General features: G+C 47.0%; 1 long non-coding RNA gene across 1 annotated transcript; it reads left to right on the forward strand.

Moving 5' to 3' along the window:
* The first annotated feature begins 10441 nt into the window (after positions 1-10441).
* Positions 10442-19298, forward strand: LOC310896352. Its single transcript, XR_014581415.1, has 4 exons — positions 10442-10998; positions 15858-15969; positions 17435-17508; positions 17860-19298. It is a non-coding gene; the product is annotated as an uncharacterized lncRNA (long non-coding RNA).
* The last annotated feature ends 1482 nt before the right edge of the window (positions 19299-20780 follow it).

A 20780-nucleotide genomic window follows, 5' to 3' on the forward strand; every position in this document is an offset into this window, starting at 1 on the left:
CATCAGATGTTAGCAGGCAGTGAGATAAGTGGTGGTGGTAATGGAGACCACCACTGGAAACAGGCATGCTGTCCCCTGGCATGGCTTGCAGGGTGGAGGCTAGCCCTCAGTCAATGGGAAGCAAATTGGATTGTAAAACACTGAAGCAAATAAAACTGAGCTTATATGGCCTTTCCCCCAAATGACCTTCCCTGTGAATGCCAGTGCCATTGCCCCAGCACCTCCTCCCCACAGCCTGACGAGGAGCCCGTTTTCACTGGGGCCTGTCCTGCAGTGTGCTGTAAGCAATGGGCCTGGGTGCTTGTCAGCAGCTGGCTGCTCCTTCACGGACCATTACCTGCCCAGAGGTCCCGAGCCTCAAGTTGTCCTTCTAGGTGCAGCTGTGAGTGCAGCGAGACCTTAAATTGCAGCCAGAAAATTTGTAGCAGTGTAAAGCTGGCCATAATGGCCGGGTAATGGATCTTTCCTCCCCTGCAAGGCTAATGCTGGGGCTCTCCACCCTTGGTGCTTCAACTGGTGCCTCGGCGTGTGCCACGCTACTCAAAATGACAAGGGGGTGGTAGCTCTGCGGGGTGGAAAAACATGTCATTAAAAAAGGCTGACAGCAGACAGTGCAAAACCACAGCAGGCAGTGTGTTTAGCAACCTGGGCTCCCTGCTGTGTGAAGAGGTTAAGAGGAAGGAGAGAGAGATCATTCATAAAAGAGCAAGAAGGTATCACTTGCTGGTAAGTCATTTCTGTCATGCTGTTTCACGCAGAGCATGCTAGGGAGCCAACCCAAACCACAATGGAAACAATAAATGAATGTGTGTGACTGTGCAGGCTATGTAATAATTACTCTCTCTTCCTCTCCTTGCTTAGCTGTATTTCTGAGGAATAAGCACATCTAGTAAAACCTAATTCAATTAATAACCTTGTTTTTACTAAACTCCATTGAATGAGTAAGTATTTGCTAGTGCCTCATTTATCTGAGTGGAGATTAAAGTTTTTTTTTAGGACAGCCATAGTTATCAACTATTTGTAATCATGGCATAAACCTGGGGGAAAACATCTTCTACCTGCATTTTCTCTCTATACAAGGTGTGTCTCCTAAGTCACAATCTTTGTCTCACCTGCATGTGAGCTACTTGGAAGCTCTCTGTGCATGGTTTTGCTTATTCATACCCTGTGCTTTTGGTACAATGAATGCCCCAGGTGTCAAGTGGCTGGGAGATGACAAAAGCTCTGGGCTGACTGAAACAGCTCTGGTGGTGGCTATTAATTTTGAGGCTTGGACCACGAAACATCACTGCTACAGCCCAGTGCTCTGTGCAGCTAGGGAAGTGAGAAATGTGTCTTTCAGGATGTGCGTTATTATTTTTGTCTTGAACCACCTGCTGAATGATCAGGAATGAGTCAGTGTCATGTACGGAATGAGTTCCCTTGGTGGGTCCCTTTGTGATTTGCTGCAGAGTGATGGAGGCGTGGGGTGGAAGGGGAAGGACGTTACGGGTACAGAAAAACCCTGCAACACCCACCAGAAGACTCTTGAAAGTACCTCAAAGAGCAAGTTAGGAAGTGGTGTGTTGCTTAGCAAAAAGGTGAAAATGTGATAGGACACTTCTGTTTGGGTGAGCAAAAAGTCATCAGGGTTGTAAGTGAAGAGGTCGGTGTTGAGTACTTGTGGGTCTGCCCTCTGTAAGTGCACCACTTGGTTAAAGTGGCTCCTTACCACTTCTGGAGAACCTCAGGCAGGATCCAGTCCTGGTACTGGTGCCCATCCACATTATGGATGTATTTGCCTGTATCTGTTTTTCAGGCTGCTTTCATGCTATCCTTATTCTCAGTTTTCATCCTGCGATTTGTATCTTTATTCCTGCTTCGGATATCTTTGTGGTTTTGTCTTCCTCCACTTACACTCCCCTTGCTCCTGGTCTGAATCTACCTCCCTCTAAGCAGAGGTTTGTCCTTGGGTACTGCTTGACCTGCTTTGCCAAGGTGTTTATCTTCTGCAATGCAGATATCAAACTTTTCAGTTCAATGTTTCCAGAGGCAGGTTGGCTGAGGCAGCACTGGGGGAGGCTCCTTGGAGAAGCGCGTTTGCCTTCACTAACCCCTCCAGAAATTTGGAAGGAAAGTCAAAGTGTGCAGAATATCAGGCCAGGAGACAAAGACAAGGGAGAAACAGAAGTTCTGCACCAGCAACAGGCACTGCATCTGCCGGCTGCTTCATGGGACTCGATGTGAATTCAAAAGGATATTTATTACTGATGAAAATAAAGCCAAAAAGGACTTGATTTTTCTGCTCTTAGGCTGCAAAATCCCACAGTGACTTAGAAGAAATTGAAGTCCTTACATCCAGTGGTGACTTTGAAGTGGAAGGGGAGCCTCTTATTTCACAGGGTTTGACTGTAAAAGCGTCTTGTAGCCAGTAGTCAGCTCCTTGCAGGAGCATTGAGCTGCATACCACAGATATAACCCCTGCCACACAATATCCTTCCTCCTTATGGAGGAAAGATACAACGAAATGACAGTAAATGCCGTGGCATTTCTGCAAGTTATTGATTTGAGGGGCAGCTGCTTCCATTCCAGTTGCTACTCCACCACTCAGCACCCAGGCTGCGTAAATTCACAGCGAATGAAATTCACGTTTCAGTTACTGCTGGTTGTGATAGGGGAGCTTGGACCAGCGGCGAATGCCAGTGCCAAGGACACCTAATCAAATCTAGTCATGCAGATTCCTGCCCCCCTTCCGTCGGCTGGGCAAGCTGCAGGGCGTTTTAGGGCTGCAGCAAAACTGGACTCCCTGTCCTCTCACCGGCTGTACTAGCAGCTAGGAGAAATGGGGAATACTTTGAGAGGGAATGAATACACCTCTTTACTGGGCATCCCTCCATGTCTGTGGAGCGTTTTGGAAAGCAGATCTTTCAGTGTAGCCCACTGTGGTGGTGATGAGCAGCAAGCAGAAGCCCACAGAGAGCTGTATCCTTCTTTCTCATTGCACACTGTGCTCACCAGGTGAAAGCTCTGTGGTGTCTGAGAGTTCCCTTCAAATCCTGCTTTAGCTCAGTTATTTGGAGCCTTGGTGCCCTGCAAAATTTACCTTTTATCAACCCCCATGCGGAGAAACTGAGCTGTAGTAAACGCTTGGTGCTGCTGAGCAGGATAACACGTGTGATGAAAAGGAAGGTGCCCAACTCTCAGCTGTTCTTGTGACGCACGCTTTGCCTAACCACAGCTGCTTTGTACTCAAGGACACTGTTTCAACTTTAACCCAGGCTGTTCACAGCCTCTTTTACCGAATTATCCTTCTGAACGCTGCTGGCCATGCCCTGTCCTAACCTTAGCTTCTTTGCATCCTTCTGCCCCTCTTCCAGTGCTGACAGGAAGGTAATTTGGTGGTGAGAAGGGTCCCAGGCCAGAGGTGGGAGCCACGGAGCTGTATGTGATGAGGAAATGTGTGTCAGCTGCCCTAAGTGTTTTCCTGAGGATGGGGACAAATAGAGGCTAAAACCTTGTTGGCTGGTGCTGCTCCCTGAGAGGAGTGGCTCTCGGGTCTGCCTCAGTGAACTGGGCAAGTAGCAGTGAATTGGGAAAGGGGTCTTTACTGCAAAAGTACGGTGCCCCAGCAATGAATCACCACTTGCACCAGCTCCCTCTGCTCCAAACTATTTCCCTGGCTGCAGAAATACTGTCCATCCGCCCCTCTCATGCCCCATCTACATCTCCAAAGACTTTTTCCAGCCTCTGCAGTGAGGGCTTCTTGTGCGAACTCCTCTTCTGGCCTTCCACATCCTTCCTGGTGTCGTTGAAGCAGTGCGACACCCCTGCGGGCTGGGAGCACCTGGGGATGACAAACCACTTCTGGGGAAGGTTGCTCAGAAAGGTAACAATGCCTTGCAGGAAGAAGAAATAATACACAGGTAGAAAGAAGGGGCTTGCTGAGCTGGGCAAGGGTGTTGGGGGGCTTGGGAGGTAGAACCAAATGCAGCCTTCACATGGGGAGCTAGATTCAAACTTTCATCTTCAGGAAGTGTTCTGGCTTACACTGATTTGTTTCTCATTGATGAAGGATCCTTTGACTTCATCGAATTCATTTTGACTTCTGTAGAAGGGGCAGAACATCCACGACCTTGGGCTCCATGCACGCAGCTGTACTGAGGCAGTGTCGGTGCCCGTGTCTGCGGATCAGGGCTTCTGGGTGCCAGCCACTGCAGGAGAGAGATCGTCCCTTCTGCTGCAAGCAAAATGCTACAAGAAAAAACAGCTGTCATAGCTGGCAGCTGCTGGTGGACTACACGCAGACTTAATGTGAAGGAAAAGCAGCAAATCTGTTGGCCTCAGCGCACAGCTTACCAGATGCTGGGGCTGTGACATCCACATCTGACATCTTACCTCCAGCACAAACCACTCCTGGTGCCTAGAGCAAAGCAGAAAAGGTGCAGTTGTGAGGCTTGCTCTTCTTAGGAAGTATGGTAATCCGAGATGTGATGCTTGAAAATATTTCTACACACAAAACAGTTTTGACCTTGTGCCTGCACATAGAGTTTTATGCTCCAAGGCATATTTTATGTTAAAGGTGTGTACTTCTAGAGAAAGAATTTGGCATGAGTTTTAAAGCCATAAACATAAGAGCTCTTAGACAAAGTACACAAGGCTGTGCTGTCTGTCTGGGCGTTCATTTCACCATCATCTGTCTTGCCTTGCCAAATTTGTTTGTTGCTTTTTGCTCTCAGTGTGTATAAACCAGTGCTAATGTAGTCCACAATATTTTTTTTTTCAGTCTCGTTCTATGGAGCCAAAAGCTCTGCTTAGATAAATCAGTGCCCACCTTAGTCACTGCCCGGGGCAGCCGTGGAATAAACTGGCTGCCTGTGTGCTGGGGATTCGCGGCTGCACCCCTGCCGTGTCAGGCCTGTGAAATTAGAGAGCCAGGCGTGAAATCAGCAGCTGCTACAAGTGTAGTTCATTCTGCTGACAACAGCGTATGAAATTAGTGTAGGTGTTTCCTGCAGCCCAGTGTGAGAACCTGCAGACCCGTTTCTTCCATTCTGGTTTAACATTTAGGGTTAGGATTACGCAGAACTGCAGAAGCGCTGCAGCAAGAGCAAGATGTGACCTCGTGTCTGGGCTCCTGCACAGCCTCCAAGGGTTGGGGGGGGGGGAGAAGGCATGTGACAAAGACAAAACTTGCATATGCCTTCTCTATGTCTCCACATGGAGCTAAGACACAGGCCTGGTTAACTGCCCAACCCAGTTGGAAAAAAAATATATTTGTTTTTAATATGAAATTTCTTTGCTACGGAAAAATCTTTCATTCAAGCCATTTTGAATTCAACTGAATAGACACAGCTGAGGAACACCCCAAAGAGATGGAGAGTAATTTCCATTCCCCTACAGGGATGGGGAGGCTGGAGCGTGAGGGAGACATAGCCAGCTGTACCCACGGCTGCACAGCAGCCAAGGCTGCAGTTCGGAGCCACATCTAGACTTCTTCAGCTCTGGTTTATTGCCCTTTAATATTGTCTGTCTCTTCCGCCGTTGTTCCCTCCCAGTTCTGCCATTTCAATTGAGCTGCTGTTTCAAAAGCTAGAATAAAAAGGAGATGTAAAAGGTGTTAAAGATGTCAACTGGAGTTATCAGCACCCTTCTTTCAGGTGCAGTCCATCCCTAGATTGCATGGTAATCTATGAAAGATGTTTTCCCCTTCCAGTTTTGGGCCATTGATGTATTTTGCCTGTAACAGAGGCCAGGGCTCTGCTGCATGTGGGCAGGCTGCGTACGGATGTTTGTAGCTGCAATAGCAGTGGGCTCTGTGCCTGCCGTGGTTTCGGCTCAAAATATGCCTGGTTTGGTAGCTCCCCACTAAGTACGTTTCAAATGAAAATTGTACTGTCAGGAATGGGCATCAGCTCTGACATATTTTGTATTTGAAATATTTCGGCAGGGGATGTGTGAATTAGGACGAGATTCCTGACAGCTAGATTTCCCCCAATTTGCACACATAGGGACCGCCTGCTCACCCTGCCCCAGCTGCTGCTGCTACCTTGGCCCCACAGGGGCAAATGGTGTGGGTGCAAGGGGATGCCAGAGGGGAGAGAGAGGGACAGAAATGCATCTGGGTGTCATTTTTATGCAAACAGTTATTCCACACACGCCCCCCACCCCCCCCCAAAAAAAAAAAAACAGGGGGGTGGAAAGCAGCTTCAGGTCAGCCAGAAGAGTTTGCTAGTCAAATGTAGCCAGCTGTCTGAATGAAGTTTCTCTTGGGAAAGTTCAAGCATTTTATTTTGGACTTTTAAGCAAAACTCTTTTGTTTCTCAATGGCTTTTGTTTGGGGGTTGAACTAATTGCAGTTACAAACGTGAAAAAAAAAGGGTTGAGGATGAGGGAGAATGAAAGCAAATGCTGAGCTGGAAGCCAAGTGAATGTGAGGGGTGTGGATGGGTTGGTGAGAGAGGTAATATTTTAGGTCAGGAGTGATGCAAGTTGGGGGGTTTCCTTCAATGTGTTTGTTGTTTGTTTTGGCTCTTCCACCAATTGAAAAAATGCCTTATATTGCATGACTGTAAACTGTAACAGTCTTGGTTCAGAGATGATTTGTATATATACAGCATTTGCCAGAGAATATGACAAAAACTCTGACATTCCTGACTTCTGCTAGGCCTTCACCTAACGTCCATTATACAAGGTAATGGATGCTTTTTTTCCTGTAGTTTCTTGGAGATTAATTTTCTACCACCTGTCTCGAATATCTGGTGAAGTCTGTGATATAGATACAAGATTATGGCTTTTCTAGGCTTTTATTTAAATGTTCAGGCTGGGCAAATATTGCATATGATATGTGTATTTTCCCCTGTTAGGCATAGGGAAACTACTGCTTTTGCCTTTGGTTCATTTTGAATGTATGGCAGAGGCACCCAGCAGTTACTGAGGTGGTTACTGCTCAGATCAGTAAACAGATAAATGGATCATGTCCTCTTTGCTCTCGTAGTTTTGAAATTGGTTTGCAAAACTCCACTTTCTAATCTGCTGCCTTACTCCAAGCTCATCACTTTATTTCAGACTGGCTCCTGATTCTCTGAATGATCAAGTAAGCTCTTTGTTCCCCGGCTAAAAATATAATCCATTCAACAAGGCTGCAATTAATATTTTCCTGTCACCATGTCCTGTGCTTTATCAAGATTTCAGATCAAATGTGGGCATTCAGATGTGAAGAAGGCACCGCTTCATGATTTTACCCTTTCAGTTTGGTGGTAGTCGGGTAGAAGAAAAAAAAAAGAAAGTCTCCAGAAAGGGAAAACTTGATAGTGGCATAATGTTAGCAAGTCTTTTAATTTGATAATGTGTTTTTTGATGAGGAATCTGAACTTCTGAAGGCTTTTATTTCTGAGGATGATGAAAATCAGCCCTCTGGGAAATGATTCCTCTGCAGTGTAGCTCTTTAATTTGGCTGTCTGAGCCCTTTAATAATGTTACTGCTTTCTAATTGGAAGTCACTTCAAGGCAGACTGGGTTTTGATTGTGATTGATTTAATACACCCTTATTGTATCTGGTCTTGAGAAACCTATCTTGACATGGAATAAAGTTATTAATAAGCTCTGCCATATATTCTTGATCCATGGCTGGCACAGAGGTACAGTCTTCATGCTTTAATTTGACCCTGTTGTACCTTGTGGAGATGTATTCTGGAGATTGGGAACTGTCATGGGGAAACAACAACAGTTAGTTCTCCTGCAGAGGGAAACAGATTAACTATCTGTCTATCCATTTATCTCCAGCTGGGCAAATTCTCCAAAACTTGACATTTGACTCATCGTGGAGCAATTGTAAGGGAAGCTGATGAGTTTGATACATTTGTGTTTTATCCTTGTTTGAGCTCTGTCTTCTTGCAGGGCTATGAAGGAACCTGAGCCCTGCAAGCACTCTGTGCAGCTCCCTCCTGGAGATGTTTGCCCCTCCTGGAGGAGAAGGGTGCGTGTGAAGGACGAGGAGAGAGCACTTTGCCACCCTGTTGCTCTGAGAGATCCACAGTAAGCACCTCTTTGCTGAGCTGCAAGGCAGGGCATGCTCCCACATTTCCTTGTGCCTGGCTATCTCAGGTGCAACATCCTTCCTGCTGGCCGGGGCCCTGGACCTGCTGTTGTGGTTTAACCCGGCTGGCAGCTAAACACCACACAGCCGTTCGCTCACCCTCCCCCCTCCCTCTCTGGGATGGGGGAGAGAAACGGGAAAGTGAAGCCGGTGAGTTGAGATAAAGACAGTTTATTAAGACAGGAATATAATAATAACAATAATAATAATAATAATGATAATGATAATAGTAATAATAATAATAATGTGTATGAAACAAGTGATGCACAATGCAATTGCTCACCACCCGCTGACCGATGCCCAGCCTATCCCCGAGCAGCCGGCCCCCCACCCCGGCCAGCCATCCCTATATATTGTTTAGCATGACGTCAGATGGTATGGAATACCCCTTTGGCCAGTTTGGGTCAGCTGTCCTGGGTCTGTCCCCTCCCAGCTCCTGCTGCACCCCCAGCCTGCTCGCTGGCAGGACAGAGCAAGAAGCCGAAAAGTCCTTGGCCTGGTGTAAACACTGCTCTGCAACAATTAAAACATCAGGGTGGTATCAGCGCTCTTCTCATCCTAATCCAAAACATAGCACCCTACCAGCTACTATGAGGGAAAATTAACTCTGTCCTAACTGGAACCAGGACACCTGCCCAGTCCGTTCCTCCCCTCCAGGACTTTCTGCAGTGTTGAACGCCTCTGCTGAATTCCCTGGGACAGCTTATACCAACAGCAATGAATTTAAGTCTCAATCAGGATAGAAAGAGTCAGAATTTCATCTTCTCTCTCTCCAGAAAGCAAGTAGGAGCTTCCAACTCTTTACCTACCGGAGCACAAAATCTTCCTGTTTATTGTCTCAGTTAAGCTGCAGTTGAATTGTGTTAGTTTTAGTTCATAACTGAAGCCCAAGTACTGGCTAGGGCCATAACACTTTCCCTCTTGACAAGCTCACATTTTATAGTTTAAGGCCAAGGACTCTTTTCAGCAACCCCTTTACTGATCCGAGAGCAGTGTGTATTAAAATGTCAGTCAATTTCTTTTAATTATGCCTGTAGCAATCGAGGAGAGCTGTTGATTTTATTATGAGAACGCTATCACTTTTGACAGATTAAGAAGAAGCTGGTTCTGGTGGGACACCCGTTCTGTACAAGCACAAGAGGAGTGCAGGCTTGTTGGGATAAAACTGGCCCTTAGCCCATTGCGAGTTATTGGTCCTGACCCAAAGGAGGAGTGGTAATTTCCATAAGACCTCCACCGACGTTACCTGAAATATGATGTAACTGTAAGAACTTTTGCTAACCTTTTGTTGTGGGTAATGCGCCCTGCAGTGACCAGGACAACCTGTCCCCTTCTGCTTGGGGTGCTCAGGTGTGCTGGCCGCAGCTCCCTCTGGGGCTGGCAGGCGTGGGACGTGCAGGCAGTGCCACGCATCAGGGGGTGGCAGCGGCACAGCAGCAGAGCCGCTCTGGGTTTGAAAATCTGGGCTCTGATCCTCTTCCCAAGTAACATCACGTTGCTTCAGTGATGTAAAATGCAGCCTCACCTCTGAAGTGTGGTGTCGGTGAGCTGGCTGCTTTAACATCTCCTGAAAGCCATTGTGTTTTATTTTCCAAGCAAATGAGCTTTGCTTTCTCATGATGTAAGAGAGCAAACGAATTGTGCAGGGATCCTGGCTCTTACCTACAGAAAGCATTAAGAAATGCGTCCTGGTGCATGGGAGCCTTGCCACTGACTTCAGGGTGTGTAAGATTCCGCTCTGTGCCTGAGCTCTGACGCACTTGGTGCTGGCAGATGCAGAGAGATTTCCCTGCGCACATGATGAATTTACATGGCTTGGCTTCACATCACTTGCACTCATTCCTCTACCAGCTGTCGCAGGGCTCACGTGTCGTGCCAGCGGTACCAGCTCTTCAGCACATTTCTCCATCGTCCCTATCACAAGACTCACATCTGTCTGCCTCCCTTTTTCAGAGGCTCTTGTCTCATTTGTAACGGCAGAAATGAAAAATAAAGTGCTGAGTCACCAGGTAACGATAACAAAAATGTCATTTGTGCCCGAACAAATTAATTCTGTGTTGCCTATAGCATGATGAGTGAGTTTCAGTCCAATGGTCTGCCAAGGACAGCAAAAGTTCTGCATGCTGATGCCACCCCTATCACATCCCCTTGCTAAATTCCCCTTGAGTGTGTCCTGCTGCATCACCTTACAGCCTGTGTGCCCAAGGTAGTCATAACCAGCTAGCGTGGGAGCTGTGACAAACCTCACCGGGGCTGGATGCTGTGGTATTTGCTCAGCCCTAAAGGGTCCTGCAGCCTCTGCCACATCTGTGTTGCCCTCCTCTGCCCGGGGATGTCTGGGGAGGCATCTCAGGGGGCTCAGTTGGGTTGTGCTGTGAGCTGTGGGACTTTGCTCATCCTTCCAGGCGGGTGCAGGGGAGTGATAAAAAGATTATCAGCACTCAAATGATACAGGTGTTTATTTATTTATTACTTTTATTTTTTTGAAAGCAGTGCCTGGCTTCACATGCTTACCACCAGCCTGGTGCAGATGCCGTGTCTGCTGATTTCTGTGTCCTGGGTGGGAGGATCAGCTTTAGCCCAGCTACCAGTCCCTGACAGCAAGTAATCAGATGAGTCACCGGAGAGACGATTTACAGGTGGAGGGCCAGGAGAACACAGAAGCGAACCATCCTATACTTACATATCTTAAGCAGAGGGTTAATGAATGGGGCTGCCACTGGCAGACCGTGCCCAAGCGCAGGAAATGCAGGTCAGGTGTAGTTGATGAGATCTGTTAAAATGAGGGGTGAAGGAACCTAATGCCTCAAAGGATGGGAGCTGGCTGAAGATGCAGTCACAGTGTGGTATGAGAGCTTTGCCTCACATGGCCTCAGAGTAGCAGCTCCAGTGCAGGAAACTCTGTGCCAGGTCCCAGAGAAAAGGTATCCAGGGGCATGGGCATGGCTCAGGCCTGCTGGGCAGATGTGCTAGCTGTTCTGGATCCCCCACCGATCCTGCTGTGGGGATCAAACCCATGCCAAGTGCTCGTGGATTTTGCTGCAGATCTGGGTGAAGATGGACTCTGGCCTGCATGGGGCAAAAGGCTGGTGGATTTGTTTTTGTTGTGTTTCTGGTGGTGCTCTCTGTGGGTGTAGGCACAGCTCAGCTCTCATGCCAGGGAGGCTGGATGTGCTGTGCTCCTGCTTGGGTGGTGTCTGGCCTCGTTCACGGGCCCTTACTTAGGGCCTGATGGCATCCAGCCAGGCTGACCCGGGGCCTGTGCTCCCTCTCTCATGCAGTATACCACTTTGCTTGGTCTCCTTCTTGCCCTGCACATGTGCCGGTGGTCTCCTGGGACATCTTTCCCAAATGCTGCTTGTCTCTCCAATACCTCAATGCCCTTCCCTTCAGAGGTGAATCCTGATCCCAGCAGCAGGGTGGTACGGACAGCTGGTTGGGCACTGTGGCAGCCCCCAGCACCTCAGGAGGCAGGTGGGACATGGAGAGCTTCCAGGGGCGCTTTGCAGCAAAGCTGAGGGTGAAACAGTTGGGGTGCTGCTGGTTCTGGTGGCTTCTTCCTCCATTTTGTGGGTCTCTGTTGCTCTTGTTTAGCTGAATAGTTTGGGAAGTCTCCTCCAGAGCTGGGATGTGGCCTGGTGAAAGGGCTTGCCATGGTCAGAAGCAGGCCGTGACTGCTCCATCGCTTTGGTGGCTCAGGTGCCAGAGAGCTACCTAGTGGGCTTGCTTTTTCCATCTGTGCTGGGAAACCGGGCTGGCATTTGCAGCTCAGGCAAACATAAAAATGAGCATGTAGGTAGTTATTCATACAGAGGAAAAAACAGTGTTATCTAGTAGCTTCTGCAGAAGGTCTGACTGCCAAAATATTCATGGGAACTGGCGGAGGTCTGTCAGACTGAAATTAGGAGTTTGTTATTTGTGAGGATTTAGTCACAATATTGATTGAAAGTCATAAGGAATTGTAGGAGTCCTAGAAAAACAGGCTGCCTAAGTGGGTTTGTCTGGCCTTCCTCCCAACGTTGGGTTTTGCATGTGTGAAATGCTTGTGGCAGCCTGCTGTCTCCTTCTGCTCAGCATAAGGATGGCTTGTTTGCTCCAGAAGCTGCTGTTTTCCAGTGGAGGATAAAAGGATTTCTGTGATGTCTGGCTTACCTGTACTTTAAGAAGCACTTGGGAGGGAATGAAACCAAAGGAGGGGGATTACAGCTTTGTTTTCTTTGCCAGTGAACTGACAGCAGTTTGTTTCTCTCGTGCTTGCCTGACTCATGAAACAATTTTCTAAATCTAGCAGGAGTACCTTTACGTTGTATTTTTGCCAGCAACAGAAAGAAAATCTCCAGCTTCTCCTAGTTAAACAAGGAGTCAAAATCTGTCTGCTTTTCCAGGCTTTAATGTCTTTTGCTGGAGACACCCTTCCTATGCCGGGTTACTGTCGTATGCTGTGCAAATACCTCAGACGCTTCAGCTTTGGGAACATCCCATGAACCCAGAAGCCTTTAAGGATGTAAAATCCCTGAAGGTCTTTTGGTCAATCCCTCCCCCCTTTTTTTTTTTCGTACAGGCTTGCTTTGCAGTTGTGGGCTGTGATATTCAGTGTGGCTGTGCCCTGGATCGCCCAGTGCTGGGGGGAAGTTTTCTACATGAATTGCTCTGTATAAATAAACCTGTGACAACAGTGATGAAAAATGCAGGCTTTTGCTGTAAAAGTGCATCATCTAGTTCTTATTCTTCAAGAATTCTTCCACCAGATCATCACAAATCATTGCTCCTTTCTCATTGCTGCGTTGTCTGACAGCAATATTTTTGTATATAGGGACAAACAGAAGATGAATAGAAAAAAAAAAGAAATAACCACACAGGATCCTAAAAGCCTGTTGAGCAATTGCCCCCTGGAAAGAAGAGCTTCACAGCATATGCACGGGTTTTTTTAACTCTTGGCTACCATTTACAATAACTTGATAACTTTGTTTTCTATAATCTTTTTCCTTTGGCCTGGCTCTAGGATGCTGATGATCTGCTTTTGTCCCCCTGCAGTGCACATCAGTGCAAGCTGCTTCATTTTTCTGAGGTGCCCTAGAACAGGAGGAGAAAGCTGAGGATGGAAATTAGAGTTATGTTGGTAGATTTTCTGGGCTAGATGTGGAGCAGCATCCCCGTGCAAAGTGAGATATCCAGCACACAAAGGGTCTCCCCATGACTGCAGACTGGGTAAGGGGAGGTGGCATCAGCTGAGCTACCCTCATCCAACAGCACATAACCAGAGCAGTAAGATGAGGACTTGGTATTACCTGCTATTGTCTGTGCACATAGCACACAGTTGTCTTTCACTGCTGAGGGTCTGGAACTTCTTTATGGGCACTTGGCAGGAGGTGCTGATGCCTTGCCTCAGCTCAGCGTTCTTCATTAGCCCTGTCTCAGCACCAAGAGGATGCTATTGCAGTGCATGGCTTTTCCATTTAGACTGCTGCAAGACTTACTAGCTCTCCAGCTGCTGTTAATAATGATGTATTTGTCATGTGCTGTTTAATTAGTATGGAGCATGAATCACAATAAAGGAGAGGAAGAGAGCTGAGGTAAATGTCAGTTGATATACCAACAATGAGGCTGCAAACAAAATTCCTCTGTACACTGGCCACACAATACTGAGGTCCCTATTATAACATGTGGCCGAATAAGCATGGGGAGAGTGAAGATGCACCGATGCTGCATCTTCCCTGCAGGCATGAAGACCTTGGAGGGACAGCTTTTTTTTTTCTCCAGACTTAACACCTGCATGGCATTCAATACCTGTTATCGCAGAAGAGCAAATAAAGAGCACGCTGCCTGTCTTGCAGAAGCCAAGGGCAAAGCCTGCCGTCATCTTCACTGATGTGCGTTGGCAGTGTTTGACACTGGCTGGATTAGCTTGTTTAATTTGCTGGCTGTGTGGCTTTCAATGTGATAACTGCAATGAAATGACCAGGGTTTGGTTAGTGCTGATGTGCTTGTTATTCTTAAACATTTCTTTGGGATACAGCTGCTCTGAGGGTTTCAGACCAAACCTGTGTGAGCTGCTGGGCTTGCTGCTGGCCACATACATGGTAAGAGAAGGTCTTGCCTGCTGCTCTTCAGGCAAAGATGAGCAAGTATCACATCTTTACATTTCAAAGAGATTGGGATTGACAGAGTGCCCTAATGCGATGTGGCAAATTGCTGCTGGCTGTCTCCTGGATGCCAGGTGAACACATGGACATGAGGTTTGTTTTTTCTTCCCCTGGCAGTATGAACAAGCTGGGGAGGGACTTGAATTCAGCCCAGCCTAAAGGCTCCCAGCAACTCAAGTGCCATTACTCTAGCTGCCTGGGACTGGTCCTGCAGCCATCACACCATGAAGGCACCTGCTTATAGAGTGAATTCATCCTTGGATCATTAGCTGGGATGAACCCTGAGGCTGTAGGCAATCATCACTGGGGTTTTGATGTGCATGGCCATGGATCCTGTGCCAGCTGCTTCCTTTGTAGTATGTTTAGTGGACCTGCCCTCTCTCCTAACCCATGGCAGGATGACCCAGCTGTCCTCTGACAGAGGAACCAGGACTTTATGGGATTCCCTTTCCTATTGTGCCATATTGTATATCCACATGGTAACAGGGAAGACTGGTGTCTGGCTGTGGAGGAGCTGGGCAGGATGCCTGGTGCCCTAGAAAAGGGGCAGAGGCAGTACCCTGGCCCCTCAGCAAGCTGGCCGTGCTCCACAGGCGGTCTGAGGCTGGTCCTGCACCTGCGCCTGAAGGTGGTTGGGGTCTGGGTGCTGACTGCCCTGGGATGGGAGTGGGCAGCAGGAGGTTGCTGAGCTGGGGGACAGGGAGGGAGCTGGTGGGGACAGGTGAAGGTGAGGAGGGAGGCAGGGTGCAGATGGAGATAGCCAGGCACTCACAAGTGATGCTGACTTCTGCTAAGGGACAGCCTCATGTCTAAGGAAAACCTTCTTTTCCATGGTAGGAGGAGACTTGCAGTCTCAGAACAAACTGGCACTCTTCAGGTCCCCCTGTTCCATGGCACAAGCCAGCGTTGTGCTGTCCTCCAGCACAGCACAATAGCAGCTTTGGTCTGCTGGTTATTTTCTGTGCAGGCACTTAGAGCAGTGGGGATGTCCTGCAGATCAACCTCTGACTTGTGTATGTGCATGAAGCCCTGCAGTTTAAAGAAAGCTATAAAATGGGCCAACAGTGGGGGCCCTTGCCAAAAGAGTAGGCCTGCTATGGGAGAAAAAACCCTCAGCTCAGCAGATGAGGGTGAAACGGGTGTTGATCTTTGTGCTGGGATGTGTCAAATTGACACTAAAGAAATAGACTTATCCAGAAAATGTTCTGATAAGAGCTGTGCTGATGAAATTCAGTGGCATCAATGAGTGTGCTGTCTGCCCTACAGTTTTGCTTGCTTATGAAAATCTTGGTATTTGCATACGAAGAGAGTAATGACACTGCTGCCTGGCTGTGTGTTTTAAAGGGCATTAGGAAGTGTTGCCTTTTAAAATGATAGGCAAATACTCGCCTGTATGAGTAAAAGTAAACTAGCAGTATTTCAGAAAGGAGTCAGTCTGAGTGAGACCTAAATGTTTCTCAGAGTATCTGACTGTGCTGATCCTCTCTGCTAATTAGTGCACTGTTTTACTTATGGTGCATTAATAAATTGACGGAGGCTTGAACCTACCTGTTCTGAGAGTCAATAGGCTGAATCCTGTGATTGTGTCTTAGCCTTAATTCTGTAGCTGTATATTTCACTATATTTATTCCCTGGTTCAGCTGTGTACTGCATGGCTGAAGACTTCTCTGATGTGCCACCACCTTGTTAAGAAGTTAGGAGAAGCTTTGCTGGATAACCACGGTCTTCCACATATGCTACCCTCTTTAACAGGTCTGTATCTGCTATCCATTAAATAGGTCAGTGCTTTATTTCTGACTCTCTCAGCAAAATGATAGCACACTGAGGTTATTTTTCTCATCACTTAGTATGGCTTGGGACCTTAAGCTTATACTGGTGAAAACTAGAAGACAGGAAGGGTATTGGACAGCCTGTGTTAATTCTGTGTGTGCTATGCAGTGAGCCTTAATTACAGCCTTTCCCTCAGCTGGGTGCTCTGAAGTTTCAGCTCTCAGCTGTTTCTTTGCCACCATGCCACCTCTCTTCACAAAGCATGTTGGAAAGTAATTTACTTGAAGGCATTTGCTTTCTGTCAAATCTGGCTGAAATCCTCCAGTGTGGAGGGTAGGTGAAAAGGAACATAAAACGTGTTGCCTACAGGCCCTTGAAGTGTGACCGCATAGCCCTTGCCCTACAGAGCTGGGTAGGAATACCTACAAAGAAAGGTAGTGTCGCCCACCCCAGTGAAGTCACTGTGCACCTTGCTCCCCTACGGATGTGTAGAAATCTGTCATGATTCAGCTAATCATGACAAAGCAGCAGTGTTTTCAAAGGGATGGCACTATGTGGCCATTTTCCTCCTCCCGGGACTTCATGTACTGATTGCTGAGCCCAGCAGGTAGTGCTGGGATGGGGCTCGTGGCACAGCACCCACCCTGCTGCACGTGGCTCTGCCTTCTTGACACAGTGCCTGATGCTTTGAGGCACTGTTCTCCATAGGTGGTGGTGGGGGTAAATGCTGAACCCAGCCTGGACAGTTCAAATGCTGTAGCACACTGCAAAGCACTTGAAAAATGACATCATACACAAAACAGCTGCCAAAACTGGGAAAGTTAGGCTGCTTTTGGCAGGCAGAGAGGGCAACGAGACAAAGCACAGAAATGAGCTTTTAAAGAAATTTCTGAACGGGACTGGTTAGGCAGCCTGTTTTGCAGGAGGAGTTAGCTGTGTGGTTGGATGCCAGGGAGGATCCTCTCGTATTCTTGTACTTGGAATATTAAGTAATCTAATTTTAGGATGAAGTTGTTTGCTTCTCTGCATCATATTCTCTTCTGGTCCTTTTAATGCTAACGGTAGTGGGAAAAGAAGAAATCTCCATCACAAGTTCTTCATCTGGACCGCATGGTCTCTTCCACGAGGGTGGGCAGGTGCTATCTTGCTTGCTGATCTGTGCCCATGCAGTGATGTCCTGAAGGATGTCATGAATGTGTGCTGTTCACAGCTACTGCTGGGCAGCTAAATCTGATACCCGAGGACACCAATGAGGGCAAGAATTACCAGTGTGTGGGGACTTGCAGCCTCCTTTTGCCTCCATTTTTCCTGTCAGCACTCAAATCAAGCCCGAGGAAGATGCAATGTGCCCCCCTCCTAAGAGTTTTCTATTATGTATGCTGTATTTTTCATGCTTTATCTCTCATGTGGAAGAAGCATAGTTGTCTTTTGTGGTTTTTTTAAAAAGCTTTCTTTCTAAGCCTCTGTGGTATCAATCAGGCACAAAGGAAAGGAAAATCTTACAGAGAAAAGAAATGGACAGTGAGTGGGAGATGTAACTGCTATGCACACGGGGGGTGACACAGATCCCTGTTTTACCCTGCACCACGTGGCTGGTTGGCCTCATGGTCATGTTCAGTGGTGACGCGTTTCTTGCTTGGCAATTGTGATCTTGATGTTCTTTCTTTTCTTACGTACTTCCAGTTTATTATTATTTATATATACTACATGTACACTATGTAATGTATTCTGTTGAGTAATACCAAGCATATGGCTAAATATTTGTATCCTGTTATTGCCATAACCCATCTCCATCCAGTTCTTTCACCTCACTATTTTTTCTTCTGTGTAAGAGATTTGGAGCAGGGAGCACATGTGCTTCTTCTGTTTCAGGAGCCACCTAACATTAGTGGAGGCTGAAAAATGAGGAATGCCAAGCTGTATGTAACAAGGATCACCAAGGCCCTGAGGATGACAGGAGCATTTGGCCTCAGCATCTCCTACTTCTGTGGGAGCAGCAATTTGTGTCAGGTCTTTCGGCAGCTCCACGGTAGTTTTGTATGAAGAAGAGCCTCTTTTGGCTGCTGCAGGTGTGATACATCATCTAGGAGAAATGAACTTTCTTAGGGATGCACAAATTCCATTTCTCAAAACAAGAAGTTGGTCTGGGTTTGCGGTGATGAAGCGAAGGTAACCAGCCTCTGGCATCCAGAAAGAGCTTAGTTCAGAGATGCGGCTTGAAGCCAGAGATCCTCACACGAGGCCTCGTAAGAGCACAGGGACTGATGTGTCTGTTCTGATTTCTGAGCTCGTCTCTGATACCCTTGATGTGGCACAACACGCCATTTCCCTATTAATTTTTCACTGGTCACAAAGGCATTATTTATGAATTTTTATGTGGCATAAATAAAACTGTGCTGATGCAAAACACAACAAAACCCAGATGAAAAGACAAGAGAGGACAGCCATGGGGAGGGAGAAAGGAGGGCAGTGAAGAGACACTTCTCTAGTTACAATTTGCAGTCCCTGTAAATAAATTCCAGTGAAAAAAAAGAAATCCTCAGCCATGTGAGGAGCCATTAATGGGCTGGTGCATTAATGACTGAGTCTGGGCACTGAGTTTGTAAGAATGCTGGTGATTTGCCAGATCTGACATCAAGAGCAGGCTTTGTAAAAATGAAACAACCTCACCCACCCTCAAGCTGGAAAGTATCAAAACCAAACAAAAATGCTTTCTTTGTCATCAATAATACACTCCTTTCTCTATTGTCTCTTGTGTGGCTGTGCCAAGAGCTGCTCCCTGACTCATGCCTGTCCTCTTGGGAAAGGCGTACGTGAATGCATGACATGGGACAAAGTCACCATCAGGAGGCATGTCCCAGTGGTGCCGTGACAGATAGGTGGTGCTGTGACCTCTGATCTTCCACGTTGGCCTCAGCTTGTCATTCAGCATCAGAGGCCACCTCCAGCTCTTCCCTGACTACAGGGAACTCACTCTGGGATGAGTTTGGTCGTAAATCCCCCTGGGGTGTTTTGGTGCCTGCAGATGGGTTAAAGGAGTTGGACAGGGATACACATTACTATGGGGAAAGACACAAGGCAAAATCTGCACTGCAGTTAGGCACCCCAGTAGAGTTTCGCAAATTCAAATGACCATCCTCCAACTCGGCACATTACCTTTAGCGTTTGATCACAGGTGTGGTAAGTGGGAGGTGCTGTATTTATAGCATTTGTCCCACTCTGATGTCTTTGCTAGAGTCCTTAGTGAGAGGCTTTGGGCTTTTTATCCAGAGTGTATAGCTGACCCTGCCTGAAGAGGCAAGAGAGGGATCAGGGAGCTTCTGCTCCTTTTAATGGTCAGTGGCCTCAGGAGAGGGGTCTGGTGTCCCAGTAAAACACTGAAAGGGGGTGGCTCAGCCATCAAGACCCCAAAGTCTTCTTTCAGCATGGCATTTCCCTTGCCATGCCAGAGCCAGCCCCATCTCCTGATCCCTGTTGTCTCCATGGCTTTTGTGGCCATGCCACCTTTGAGGCTGCCAGCATGGCTCACCCAGTCATGTGGGTGGCGGGGACAGTGAACAGGAGGGCATGGTGATTACAAAAACCTGTACCCTTTCTCCTCCTCAAGGCAGTGGTAATAAGAGAGGGCTTGCCTCCTCTGTTTCACTTTCTGACACCTTCCTAGTAGCGTTGACTTTTCCAAGCTTTTTTTTCCTTTTTAAAACAGTTTATAGTCTGCATAAGAAAGAAACAAGGAAAATAATGTCAATTTAGGGGCTATAATATTACACGTGTCTATGGGTTTATGAATTCATCTGTGAAAGCACCCATCCTACACTGAATCAAAGACCATCCTCTTCCTCAACATTTTCTCACAGGATAACAGAATTAATTCACTGGGAGTTGTCTTCCTGGGGATAGCTGTGCCTGAAGTAAGTCTTCCTGTAAGGACTTCTTAAACAATTCTTCACTCTTTCTCAAAAAACAAGCAAACAAAAAAAAAAGCCAACAAACCACCACCAACAAAACACTTCACCCATCATACTTTTCCTCCTTGTTACAGAGCAACAAGGGGAACGGATAGATCTCCAGCAAATTTTGGATTTGGTGAAAGCATATGAAAGGGGGGCCCTCATGCTGCTTCCACAGTTTACTCCAGTGATAGCCTTCCAAAAGCGTGACCAGTCTTGAAGACAGCAGTTTGCATTTGTTATGGCATTGCTATCGTATTTAAAAATAATAGTGTAAAATTGTGCATTGAGCTTAAGAGCTCGGGCTTATTTCATTGTATATAGCTTTCTGCTTTTTATGATTTCATGGATCATATAGCAAATTTAGTTTGACTGCCTAGTAAATATAAGTAGGCCTATAGGAATTGTACTATTTGGCTGTGTTGCACATATTTCAGAGAGACTTTGAAAAGTAGTGTGATTCAGCTTAACGTGGTTCCTGATGATGTCAACAGCAGAAACCCCCCCTGGATTTTGGCAGCAGAGGGGAAGGGGCACTTCAGTGCTTTTGAAAATCCTGTCCCTAGAGCTTTTATAGAGTAATTATCCAAAATATTCTTGAACTAATGCTTTTTGAAATGTTTGTGCCACAGCTACATTGCAGCTCATTTGCAGGAGCTTGCAGCATCATGCTCCCATTCTCCTTATGTGTAGTATATATATCTTTTTCCTTTTTGTTCTCTCCCTGTCTAAAGCCTTATCTTATACTTTCTCAAGTCAAGCACAGTTTTCTTCACCCCATACAGCTGCCATACTGGTCTGGTGACTTTTTCTTCTGTATTTGTTCTGATGATTTCATTGAAG

The sequence above is a fragment of the Anser anser genome (genome assembly GCF_964211835.1).
Source record: "Anser anser genome assembly, chromosome: 3".
Taxonomy (NCBI): Eukaryota; Metazoa; Chordata; class Aves; order Anseriformes; family Anatidae; genus Anser; species Anser anser.